This window comes from Cryptomeria japonica, chromosome 11, assembly GCF_030272615.1.
Source record: "Cryptomeria japonica chromosome 11, Sugi_1.0, whole genome shotgun sequence".
Taxonomy (NCBI): domain Eukaryota; kingdom Viridiplantae; phylum Streptophyta; class Pinopsida; order Cupressales; family Cupressaceae; genus Cryptomeria; species Cryptomeria japonica.
This window is the reverse complement of record NC_081415.1, coordinates 71,030,860-71,044,127: the sequence shown is the minus strand read 5'-3', so window position 1 is coordinate 71,044,127 and position 13,268 is coordinate 71,030,860.

The following is a 13,268-nucleotide window of genomic DNA, read 5'->3' as shown; positions in this document are numbered from 1 at the left end:
CTCCAAGAACGAGTGATGTTTGATTTATATACATGAATGCATTCTAAGATATATGATATTAAAACTATGATGATTAAGCTAGCATGAAGATGATGATATGATTAAATATTAACAAATTATCCTAGCATTAATATTCTATGATATTAAAAATGCTTCTAAATGTTATTATGATGATTTAACAAAGAGAAGCTAAAATGCTTAGTAAATTAGACTATAATGTAGATGCATGAAAGATTGTTGATATGAAAATGAGAAATAAGAGCTCTATTTATAGGGAAAATAGGGAAATGGATGGTTAAGATTGAATAATCTTAACAAGGGCCAGGATTGAAAGTTAATCAATCCATGTTTACTATTCTCACCAATGAAATGGTGACAATTGTCAACAAAGGGTTGCTTGAGAGGAGATGTAAGAAGCACTAAATGTTTGAGAAGACATGAAGGTTACCCTAAGAGGTAAGGGTTAAGGTTAGGTTAGTGTTATCCAATGGATAAAGCTTTTACACAAAGGGTAAACTCTTGTGCAAGATTTAATAGGATAACCAAGGTTAAAGCCATGAATGCTTGATGAGACCCTTGGGTTAGATGAGGATTAAGTTAGAGAGAAAGACTCTAACCATGCAAGAAGGTTGAGTTAGCCATTAATGGTTAGGAAGACTTTGACAGTTAACTTGTTGAAGACATAAAGCCTTTAATGCATCTCAAATACTTTGGACGTTTTGAGAAGTGACTTCTCTTTGCTTAGGAATGTGACAATAATTAGGAGATGAATTAGGCTAAATTGGATTTAATAAATAAATTAGATTTATTCATTTGCAAGGATTAATTTAATTAAATGTAAATTTAATTAAAAAGGGAGAAAGGGGATTTAATTAAATAAAGTGATTTATTTAATTAAAAGATAGAAAAGGTTTAGGTGAATTTAATTAAATAAATTGAGTAATTTATTTAATCAAATAGATGAAAATGAAGAAATTAATTAAATAAGATTTAATTAATAGAAGGAATAGGGCTAAAATAAATATTAAATATTTATTTAGGAAAGTGGTCAAATTTATACGTCTACAAAACTATTATAAAGACTATTAAAGTGCATAAACCAAAATTCCATTACCTTCCACTCAAATTCAAATCCTTCCTTGTAAACATTTGTTGAAATCATGATTAAATAATTATAAGCTCCCTTGCTATACTATATAAGATTTATTCTTTTAAACATTTAATTTTTCATGAGGCAAATTAATTGATTAATTAGTTTATGAGAGTTAATTGTAAATGGACATTTGTTAAAATTAAAATACATCAAATTTTATTTTGTAATATATTATAATAAATTTTTGATATAATATCTTATGTGTGTAAAATAAATAATTAATAAATAGATATAGATAATATACAATAGAATATTCAGAAAAAATATATAAAAATTTTGAATTTTTTTATATATATAAAATGATAAATACAAGCAAAGTCCAATCTAAAACTATGGAACTTAGCCATCTTAGATAGGGATCTTTATAGTGGAGCGCTCAAACTTCACTTCATAATTGTACAAGATGTTTGTGCTCCACTGAAAAGATAATTGTGGCCAACTAACATCCCACTATTGAATCCGGCTAAAATATAAATTTCTCTCCCCCTACTCAATTCAATTTAAAAAAAGAAAAGAAAAAGAAAAAGAGCCTAATATAAAGACTATTAAAGTATATAAACCAAAATTCCATTCATTTCCATTCAAATTCAAATCCTTCCATTTGTTGAAATCATGATTAAACATTTGGTTCCTCTCACATGGAAACTGACCATCGTCTGCTCATAACACCACCATAGTTCTGCAAGCCTGGTCGTTTGAGGTTGCTCTATCACAAAAAAACATCTAGAAAAATGGTGGTATGCATGGGAAACTGCCATCTTGCAATGTTATGTCTCCTCTTCTTCGTTGATTTTGCGAGGAGTGTTAATTTTAATTTTCCTCCCCAAACGGATATCAAATTTTACAAGGATGTCAACTTTGAGCAAGCCTTTGAGGAGGCCAGTATGCTCACCAGAAATCTTGCTCACCTTTATCTAGACAACTTCAGCTATGTAGCTTATGACAAACCAATTCCCATCTAGAACAATTTTTCAAGTGTTGTTGTGAATAATAATAGTTCACCAGGCGGCAACCTTTCTTTTTTCATGGTTCCCTTCGAGTTTTAATCGCCCTTGGTGTTGGAAGTGAAGTCCAACAGACTCCTTCCTCTTGCTGCCAAAACTCTTGGCTATTCAACTTCTCCTTGCAAGCTCTTTAAGAGTTGATTGTATTTCATTTTTAGTGGTAAATTTCTAGAGTTGCTTGCAGCCGTGTATGTGAAAAACCAGATTGGTTATTAATCGATTGATTTCCCTGCTTCAAGTGTGGACGTAGGCAATTGCCGAACCACGATAAATATGTGTGTCTCATTTGTCTGTGTTGTGTGTTTATAATTCTCTTTTAATCTATTGTTTAAATTCGTTTCTTCATCATAACAATTGGTATCAAAGTGAGGTTAGATCGTTCTTTAGATTTTGGTGGTTGAAATTCCAGAATCATGGAAGAATAAAAAATAGAGAAGTTCTCCGATCAGAGCTTCGGGTTATGGAAGGTGTAGATGGAGTCTTTGTTGATAAAGCAAGACCTTTCACTTGCGCTTGAAGGGAAAGTGAAGAAACCAGTTGGGATGGCTGATGGAGAATAGGAAAAATTAGACAAGAAGGCAAGAGCGACATTTTTTGTCTTGTTGTCCAACAATGTTCTCTTCAATGTCACGGGTGATGCAACAACAAAAGATGTATGTGATAGACTCACAACCATGTATGAAATGACATCAACTGCAAATAAAGTGTTTATTATGAAGTGCTTGTACAAACTGAAAATGAAGGAATGTTGTGCTATGGCAAACCACATCAATGAATTCAATACAATGATTAGTCAAGCGACTTCAGTGGGGATGACACAAGATGATGAAAGCAAGGTTGTTATGTTATTATTTTCTTTACCAAGCAGCTGGGATGGCGTTGTAACAGTAGTTAGCACATCTATATCCGGTAAAAATAAGTTGGTTTTTAATGATGTAGCAACTACTCTTCTCAGTGAGGATTTGAGAAGAAAGAATGATGAAGCTTCATCTGGTGAAGCCTTAATGGTGGTCAGCACCGAAAATGGAGGTAGAAGTCATAATAGAGGCATAAATAATGACCATAGACATTCGAAATCAGCAAGGAGATCGAAGTCTAGAAACATAAATCGTGAATATTGGTTTTGTGGGAAAGCTGGTCATGTGAAGAAAGATTGTAGAAACTTCAAAAGGGCACAAGAGAGAGTGTGGGACATCGAAGCAAATATAGTCTATGATAAAGATGATAGTGTACTAATCCTTTCAACAACCGACACTACTTCAGATTCATGGGTGCTTGATTCTGGTGCCTCCCATCATGCTACCTCATGTCTTGAAGCGTTCATTAACTACCATGAAGGTCATTTTGGCAATGTTTTCTTAGGAGATAACAAAGCTTGTGAAATTACAGGCAAAGGGGATGTATTGCTTCCATTAGAAGGTGGTAAAACATGGCTGCTCAAAGATGTTCACCATGTCCCAAAAGTGAAGCAAAATTTGATATCCATTGGACAGCTCTTTGATCAAGGTCTTAATGTAAATTTTCTCCTGGATATATGGAAGGTAACTCATGGTACCATGCTGATTGCAAATGGTAATAAAGTGGGTAGTCTATACATATTTAAGACTCATGGTGAAATAGGAGCTGCAATGGTGATTGAGGATAGCAAAGTGGATCTTTGGCATCAAAGACTTGGGCACATTAGCAAGAAAGGTCTCCATGTTATGCCTACAAGAAATCAGCTTCCAAGCCTCAAACTTGTTGACTTAGCCTTTTGTGAACATTGCCTTTATGGGAAACAAAATAGAGTTAGTTTTTTGAAAGGTGGGCGTGACACAAAGACAACACCGTTGGAGCTTGTATACTCAGATGTTTTTTGGCCTACCGAGGTAACTTCCATTGGAGGAGATAACTATATTTTAACCTTTCTTGATGATTGTACAAGAAAAGTATGGATTTATATGCTTTCTAGGAAATCTGATGTCTTTTCAAAATTTAAAATTTTCAAGGCTTTAGTTGAAAATCAGATTGGGCATAAGATTAAATGCTTATAAACCAATAACGGTGGGGAATTTTGTTCACATGAATTTAATGATTTTTGTGCTGATAATGGGATTAGAAGAATCAAGGTTGTTCCTTTCACTCTTCAAGAAAACGGTGTAGCCGAGAGGATGAATAGAACAATTCTTGAAAAGGCATGATGTATGTTGTCTAATGCAGGTTTAGGCAAAGAATTTTGGGCAAAAGCGTGTAACACAAGAGTATATTTAATCAACCGTAGTTCATCATCTAAATTGGATTTTGGTATTCCTAAAGAGGAATGGAAAGGGAAGAGGATTTCATATTTGCATCTTCATGTGTTTGGATGTGAAGCCTTCTCGCATATACCCAAGAAAAATCGAACGAAATTGGATCCAAAGTTGCTGAAATGTATCTTTGTGGGGTATGGAGAAGAGCAGTTTGGTTTCAGATTGTGGGATTCAGTTCACAAAAGGATTGTTCACAGCAGAGATGTAGTTTTTCATGAAACTTCCTTTCTCGCACTACAAGATGCAAATAAATTAGAGACAGATTATGTCCCTATGTCTCTATTTCAGAATTCAACTACCAGCGCTCTACCTCCAATCTCTCATTCAGTGGGAGATCCTATGACATCTACATCTATTGAATACAATTCTCAGTCTGAGATCTCATTCAGTGGGAGATCCTATGACATCTACATCTGTTGAATACAATTCTCAGTCTGAGAATGATGAAATGAGTGTTGAAAATGTTTGGTCTTCATTTAATTTATAATTTGGGGGTCTGCAAAATAGAGCAAATCCTCCCCAAAATATCACTTATGTCACAAGAAATATGGAGGAACCATGGTGATCTGAAATTCCACCAGTTTCTGCACAGCATACAACACTCTATCCATCGCACTCTACACATCGTGATCTACTCTCCTCACGGTATGCTACGCAGTCCACACACCCACCTCCACAGCAACCTCTACAAGATTGTGCCTCCCATCACTCCTCGCGTGACCTGCCAACATTGCAGGCTTCCCTCGACCCCCCCGCAGCTTCCTCCACTCCTCTGCAGGCTCCTTGCTCCCTCTCCTGTGAGCTTTCCGCAACCTCCACGCACACTCCCTATTGTCTCCCTCGTGAGCTCCACGCAGACCCTCACTCCATGGCCCCCCCACCCCAATTCTTGAAAAGGCACGATGTATGTTGTCTAATGCAGGTTTAGGCAAAGAATTTTGGGTAGAAGCGTGTAATACAAGAGTATATTTAATCAACTGAAGTTCATTATCTAAATTGGATTTTGGTATTCCTGAAGAGGAATGGAAAGGGAAGAGGATTTCATATTTGCATCTTCATGTGTTTGGATGTGAAGCCTTCTCGCATATACCCAAGGAAAATCGAATGAAATTGGATCCAAAGTTGTTGAAATATATCTTTGTGGGGTATGGAGAAGAGCAGTTTGGTTTCAGATTGTAGGATTTAGTTCACAAAAGGATTGTTCGCAGCAGAGATGTAGTTTTTCATGAAACTTCCTTTCTCGCACTACAAGATGCAAATAAATTAGAGACAGATTATGTCCCTATGTCTCTATTTCAGAATTCAACTACCAGTGCTCTGCCTCCGATCTCTTATTCAGTGGGAGATCCTATGACATCTACATCTGTTGAATACAATTCTCAGTCTGAGAATGATGACATGAGTGTTGAAAATGTTTGGTCTTCATTTAATTCATAATTTGGGGGTCTGCAAAATAGAGCAAATCCTCCCCAAAATATCACTGATGTCGCAAGAAATATGGAGGAACCACGGTGATCTGAAATTCCACCGGTTTCTGCACAGCATACAACACTCTATCCATCACACTCTGCACATCGTGATCTACTCTCCTCACGGTATGTTATGCGGTCCACACACCCACCTCCACGGCAACCTCTGCAAGATTGTACCTCCCATCACTCCTCGCGTGACCTGCCAACGTTGCAGGCTTCCCTCGACCCCCCCACAGCTTCCTCCACTCCTCTGCAGGCTCCTTGCTCCCTCTCCTGTGAGCTTCCCGCAACCTCCACGCACACTCCTTGTTGTCTCCCTCGTGAGCTCCACGCAGGCCCTCACTCCACGACCCCCCCACCCCAACTTGCCCCATGCTCACCTGCCTTCGCGGGCTCCCTGCCACCACCATGCGCTCAACCTACCAATGGTGATGTGGCAGCCCTCTCCTGCAAACTGAGCTCCCTACACAAATAGTCAATGCAGGTAAAGCATGATGTCTCTACAGGCCCTCTCTCCCGCGAATTGCTTGCACACAATGTGGATAAAAATCCAAAAGTTTCCGCATACCCTATAGATAGGAAAACCAACATGGACATTAGAAGACAAATTAACAGAGGGAGTGATTTTAATGTGCTTAAACAGGGATCACAAAAATTGAATGACTCTACTATTGAAACAAAGAGTCAATTGAGGAAATCAACCAGACAGAGGCGACCTCCTGTAAAATTTTCTGATTATGACTTACTATTTTGTGAAGAGGTTGAACCTTCTTTGCTCATCTCTGATTAAATAGAGCCTGCAACATATAAAGAGGCTTGTAAAAATGTAGACCGTGATAATTGGCATGCTGCAATGTGCGAAGAAATGGACGCACTAGTGAGAAATCAGACATGAGATTTGGTGCCACTTCCACTTGATAGAAAGGCATTAAGAAATAAATGGGTATACAAACTAAAAGATGAAGTCGATGGTCACAAAAGATTTTGAGCAAGACTGGTTGTAAACGGATATGCTCAGCAACAAGACCTCGACTTGAAAGAAATTTTCTCGCCAGTAGTTAAAATGACTACCATCCAAGCAGTATTGGGCTTAGTTGTAGCCTGGGATCTTAAACTTGAACAGCTAGATGTGAAGACGACTTTTTTCCATGGCGACCTTGATGAGGAACTATTTATGCATCAACCGTAACGGTTCATTAAAAAGGGGCAGGAACACCTTTATTACAGATTGAAACGCAGTTTGTATGGGCTTAAGCAAGCCCCCCAACAGTGGTATCTTAAATTTGACAAATTCATGATTGATCACAAGTTTATTCATAGCCAGTATGATCCTTATATCTATTACAAGAAGCTTCCTAATGGTGAATTTATCATTCTTCTCCTTTATGTGGATGATATGCTAGTGGTCAGCACAAGCATGAGGATTGTGAGTGAACTTAAAACTCATTTAGCAAAGGAATTTGCCATGAAAGATTTAGGGGCAGCAAAGAAGATCCTAGGAATGACTATTTTTCGGGATAGAAAAAAGAGAGAACTCAAACTATCTCAGCAAGACTACATTAAAAAAGTCTTGGACAGATTTGGTATGGCATATGCTAAGTTTGTTTGTGTACCCTTAGCCTCCCATTTTCAGTTGTCTTCTCAATTGTGTCCTAAAACACAAGAAGATAAGGAGTTTATAGATAAAATTCCATACAAATCTGTAGTTGGAAGCCTCATGTATGCTATGGTGTCTAATCGACCAGACATTGCTCATGTCGTGGGATTGGTGAGCAGATTTATGGCTAATCCAGGAAAATCACATTGGGAGGCGGTTAAGTATATCTTGAGGTATCTCAAAGGTACTTCTGATTTTTGTTTATGGTTTGGAAAGGACAAGGCAGTTTTGTAAGGGTTTACTGATTCTGATTTTGCCGGTGACTTAGACAAAAGAAAGTCTACTTCTGGTTATGCTTTCATATTTGCTGGGGCAGCAATTAGTTGGGCTTCAAAATTGCAACATACAGTTGCTCAATCGACTGCGAAGGCTAAATATACAGCTCTTTTTGAAGGAGCAAAAGAGATGGTATGGTTGCAACTCTTGTTCAGTGAGTTGGGTTTGAAGCAATCAGATTTTTCTTTGTTTTGTGATAATAGTAGTGCCATTTTTAAGACTAAACATCAGACATCTCAACCGTGGTCAAAACACATTGATGTTCGTAGTCATTATGTTCGCCATATGGTCGAAGAAGGCAAGTTTCATGTAGATAAAATTCATACTGACATGAATCCAACTGATGTGCTCACTAAAGCAGTTAAGTGGAAGAAGTTCGATTTCTGTCGAGCTTCTCTCAGCCTTTCCAATAACTGATAGCAGGACTGAGTGGGAGAATCGACTTGTTGCAGCAGTTCGTTGGCCTTCAGTGGGAGATTGTTGGAAATGAAGTCCAATGGACTCTTTCCTCTTGCCGCCAAAAATCTTGGCTATTCAACTTATCCTTGCAATTTCTTTAAGAGCTGATTGTATTTCATTTTTAGTGGTTAATTTCTAGAGCTACTTGCAGCTGTGTATGTGAAAAACCAGATTGGTTATTAATCGATTGATTCCCCTACTTCAAGTGTGGACGTAGGCATTTTCCAAACCACGATACATTTGTGTCTCATTTGTCTGTGTCGTATGTTTATAATTCTGTTTTAATTTGCTGTTTAAATTTGTTTCTTCATCCTAACACTTGGGATCATTGAGTTGGTGGCTTGGCCTTTTCAATGGCAGCACGGATAGAGCACCATCCAATCAGGCAATTTTCGTAGTTTGACACGTTCAAGGATCATTTCGATCAGGAGGACTACCATATTAGAATTGATATCAATAATATTGTTTTCGTCACCAAAATTCCATTGAGTGAAAATTCTGTAAATCAGAGACTCAAGGAACGATGCATATTGGGACGCGTGGGTGGAATTCAATGGCTATGCGTGGGTGGAATTCAATGGCGGAACGAATCGACATGAATTGGCTTGAGGTATTTCTCTTATCTAACCCCTCTGGTAATACCAATAATATCTCCAAACCAGAAACCCCAATTGTGGGTTACATAATAAATCTGCGCGACTATCTTACGGAGAAAGTCAAAGTGGGGTTTTCCTCTTCCACCCGATCGTCGTCCACAAAGTCTATGTTTGGAATTTTCCTTCTTCAAGAATTCCCAGCCCAAGCCCAGAGCAAGGCGTTCTCTGCCTGCTTACTTGTCGTCTACGGATTTATATTCATTTTGTGGTACTATTATTTCAACACCAGGAAAAACAGGCACACTTGAGGAAGATATGTTGAATTGGAGGAACAGTTTGCCCCCGCAGCTTCTCCTACGCTGAATCGAGCACTGCACCTCATAGTTTTAGTAAAAACCATTATCCGCAGAAGGCGGCTTCGGAGGTGTCTACACAGGCATTTTGTCCGGCACAAATGAGGTTGTGGCAGTGAAAAGAGTATCCCAAGGATTTAAACAGGGCAAAAGGGAATATGTTTCAGAGTTCACCATTACCAGCCAACTGAGACACCATAACCTGGTGCAGCTTTTGGGATGGTGCCATGAAAGCAGTGAGTTGCTCCTGGTTTATGAATTCCTGCCAAATAGAAGCTTGGACAAGCACTTATTTGATGAGGAGAAGGAGCCTTTGCATTGGGACCAACGGTAGAGAATTTCTTGTGACATAGCCTCTGCTCCTGTTTACCTTCATGACGAGTTGGACAATTGTATTGTGCACAGAAATGTGTGGACCAGCAACGTGATATTGTATTCTAATCTCAATGCCAAACTGGGAGATTTTGGTCTGCCCAAACTAGTGAAACACTATGGCCCTTCTTCTCACACAACATTACCTGCAGGAAATTTGGGGTATTTAGCACCACAATGTGTAGTGGTAGGAAAGACAAGTCCAGAATCGAATTTTTTAGCTTTGGTATCGTGGCTCTGGAAATTGCCTACAGAAGGCAGCCTGTTGACTTGAGCTTATCTGAACACAATTGCAGAGTGGTAGAATAGGTTTTGGGATTTGTATAAACAGGGAGAGCTTCTGGATTCAGCTATTAGAAGGCTCGGTGGAAACTTAAATGAAGAAGAAATGCAGAGGCTCATGGTGGTTGGATTGTTGTGCTGTGAGCAGGAACCGAAAGCAAGACCCGAAATGAGATATGTGATGAAAATTATAAGATTCGATGTCGAACTGCCCTTTGTCCCTTTGAGTTTGTATGACACAAGTAAAACTTTCTCTCATCCATTGGACCCTGTGAGGATTGGTTTCGTGTCAGTATCAACGAGCTCCAATCGAAATACGTCCAGGTCCTTATGATTCATGCATTGAATTTTTTGCGTAGTCGATGCTAGTCTTTATTTTGTTTTCTTAGTTTTTTCAGTAGTTAGCAACTTTTATTTTATGCATGCTAATAATGTTTCTCCAATTTGGTAAGCACTCGAGAGTCAGGGGGGAGCTCTTAGGCTGTGACTTGTAAAAGTAATACTCTATTGCTCACTCTTGTATAATTCCAACAGTCTTTGAACCTCTTCCATAACCTGCTCAGATGCGCTGCTGGATATTTTACTTGTATTTGTATTTATCATTATCATCATCATTAGAAGAGTTGGTATAGAGGCTTAGAAATTATTTTCAACCTTTGGATGAAGGTCTCCATAATTTAAACCAAAAGAACTATGTAGATCAGCTTGCCATGGCATGACATTTAACGTTTTTTCTTGAAGTGATGCATGATCCTCACCGCCACACACCGTTTTGTTTCACTGCCATGCACAGTTTACATTTTTAAATGGTAAGTGTTGTTTATAGTTTGACAAACTAAATTTAGAGGTTTTGTTCATGGAATGGGACAGTTATGTCATTGCAACTAAATAAAGATTCATCGCTAAGTCTAGGTGACAGGGTTTGTTTTGTAGTTGATCTCCCAGTTCGAAATAGCTATGCAATGCATTATTCTTGCTATGATTTGAGGTTGCAACTTCTATAAAATACTTCTTAATTATGATGTTTGATATATGATTTGCAAAATGTAATCTAACAGAGATTTTTATTGAATAGTGGTAGAGAGTCATTTTTATTGAATAGTGGTAGAGAGTCATTGACGATGAGTGGGAGAAGGTGCAGGTGTGGCTCTAGGGTTCTTTGGAGGCCACTGCATTGCAGGGATGATGTAGAGGATGATGGCAAAGGTGAATATGATGATGATGGGAGGCGAATTGTAGCTTGTTGTGGATGGGGATTACTGAGGTTTGTTATGTTCTGTCTTGTGTGGCCCCTTGTCTCCCTCCCTTCCTTGCTCACGGCTGCCTACATTACTCGGTTCTTGTTTGCTTGGGGTGCTTGGTTTTGCCTTAGGGTTTCTGCTGCTAGAGAGGAAGGTGTGTGTGATGGGGTTGCGGACGGGGATGGTGGTGGAGCTTCTTCTACTTCGGGTGAGTTGTTATCCCTCTTTGGCTCTGGGAGGGGTGTTTTGAGCCTCATGGCTCTGCTATGCCCTTTTTCTCTGTGACTTTCTACTCAGTTTGCGGTTTGGGAGGCAGGAGATGTGACAGGGTTAGCATGTGGGGTCGTATGGTGAGTGATGTGGATGCTCTTGGTGTTTGGCCCAGGTTTTTTGTGTTTGGCGTTGCTATAGTTGGTGTCAGTGCTGCGACAGATCTGACCATATTTGGCACGGTGTCTTTGGGGTTTTGGCTCATGAATCTGTTGGTGGGTGTGGACTGGGTGCTTGTTGTTCCCTTCATCCCCATCGTTTTGCTAGTTCTGAAGGTCTCTATTTCGAAAGAGGCAAAGGGTTTTGTTTTTCTCCCCCTTGGTTTGTACTTTATGGCTTATTTCTTGAGGTGTTGTGAAGAGGTTTTTGCTTGTCATGGAGGCTCTATTGGTGGTATGGTCAGGTTTATTTCTTCGAAGGCCTTTTGTGGTGTTAGACAAAGCTTTCTGTGTCATTTGGTCTTTGCTGAAGATTCGTTGAAGGGTTACCATCTCTTTCGCAGCTGTGGTTTTGCAAGTTTTATTTTTTGGATGCCCTTCTCTTTGCAGCTTTGGTTTTTTCTGGCTTGCCTTATAGAGGTGGATTTGTCTTCTTTTGAGGTGAAGATAGATATTGTTGGAGGTAACCTTTCTCTTCTTGAAGTCGATTTTGGCTCGACAATGGAGGTTGGGATATGTTGTTGGATGATTGTTGGTACCATGTTTTTGGACTATGTGGGATCAGAGGACGGCCTTTTATTTGGCTTCTCTCCTTTATCACCTATTGAGGTGGTGATCTTGGAAGGAATAATATATTTTGCTTTATTTTCTTTCAAGGTCAAGGTTATGGGAGCCTTTCAAAAACCCATCGTAGCGGGTTGTCAAATCCTTATTAAACCCACCCATAATGTTGAGGGGGCCTGGAAAAGCTCTATTTCATTTGGTTTTCTTAGGGACATTCTAGATTATAGCAGTTTTCCTGATACTAAATATGCTTGCAACTATGGTTGGGGAACTATTGAAGCCCTGTTGTTTAGTTGTGAGGGAGCCGGTGAAATAATTTTATTACAATCAGGGATCACTGAGAGGGGGGGTGAATCAGTGATCAGCCAGAAATCAAATTCACAAACTTATTCTTTATCCACTAGTTAGCAATGTATAATAGTAAAGAACATAAACAAGCAATAAATAAACCATAGATCCACAACACCAAAATTTTTATGTAAAAACTCAGAAAGGGAAAAACCACGGTGGGGCTGGAACCCACGATATTCATATACTATGGCCAAGAGTACATAAATATTACATAGATGGGGAATGCACTTGCATTCAGGCTCATTCCCTAGAGCTGAGTGCTCAATTACAATGACCCGAAACGCTACGACCTTCAAGGAAGTCTCATTGAATTACAATTTGATTACAATGAGGAAATACAATTAAAGAACTCTGAAATATCATCTGATAGTGAAAGAATGAGTTTCAGTTAAGTACAATATCTCGAACTGTACTCGCTCTGCAATATGCTATGTTTATGTCTCAGTCAGCTACCGGATCACCTGGAATCAAATGCACACATGAAACTGCGTTCAATTGCACCAAAACGGATCACCACAATACTAATACACCAAAAACCAATCTCCAATTCAATCTTATATATCCAGTCATAACAAAAATAATCTCCTCCACGTCAACTATAAAAAATGTAATGTGTAGCTTCAAGACGGCTTCAATCTCTGACAAGACATAGCACCGGATCAAAATAATTTTCCAAAATGTTTCACCAATGTCAGGCTCATCATTTACACCTCGAATTTAGTCACCAAAATCACTGCAATCAACAAAAATCTTTCTGAACCAAAAATGCACT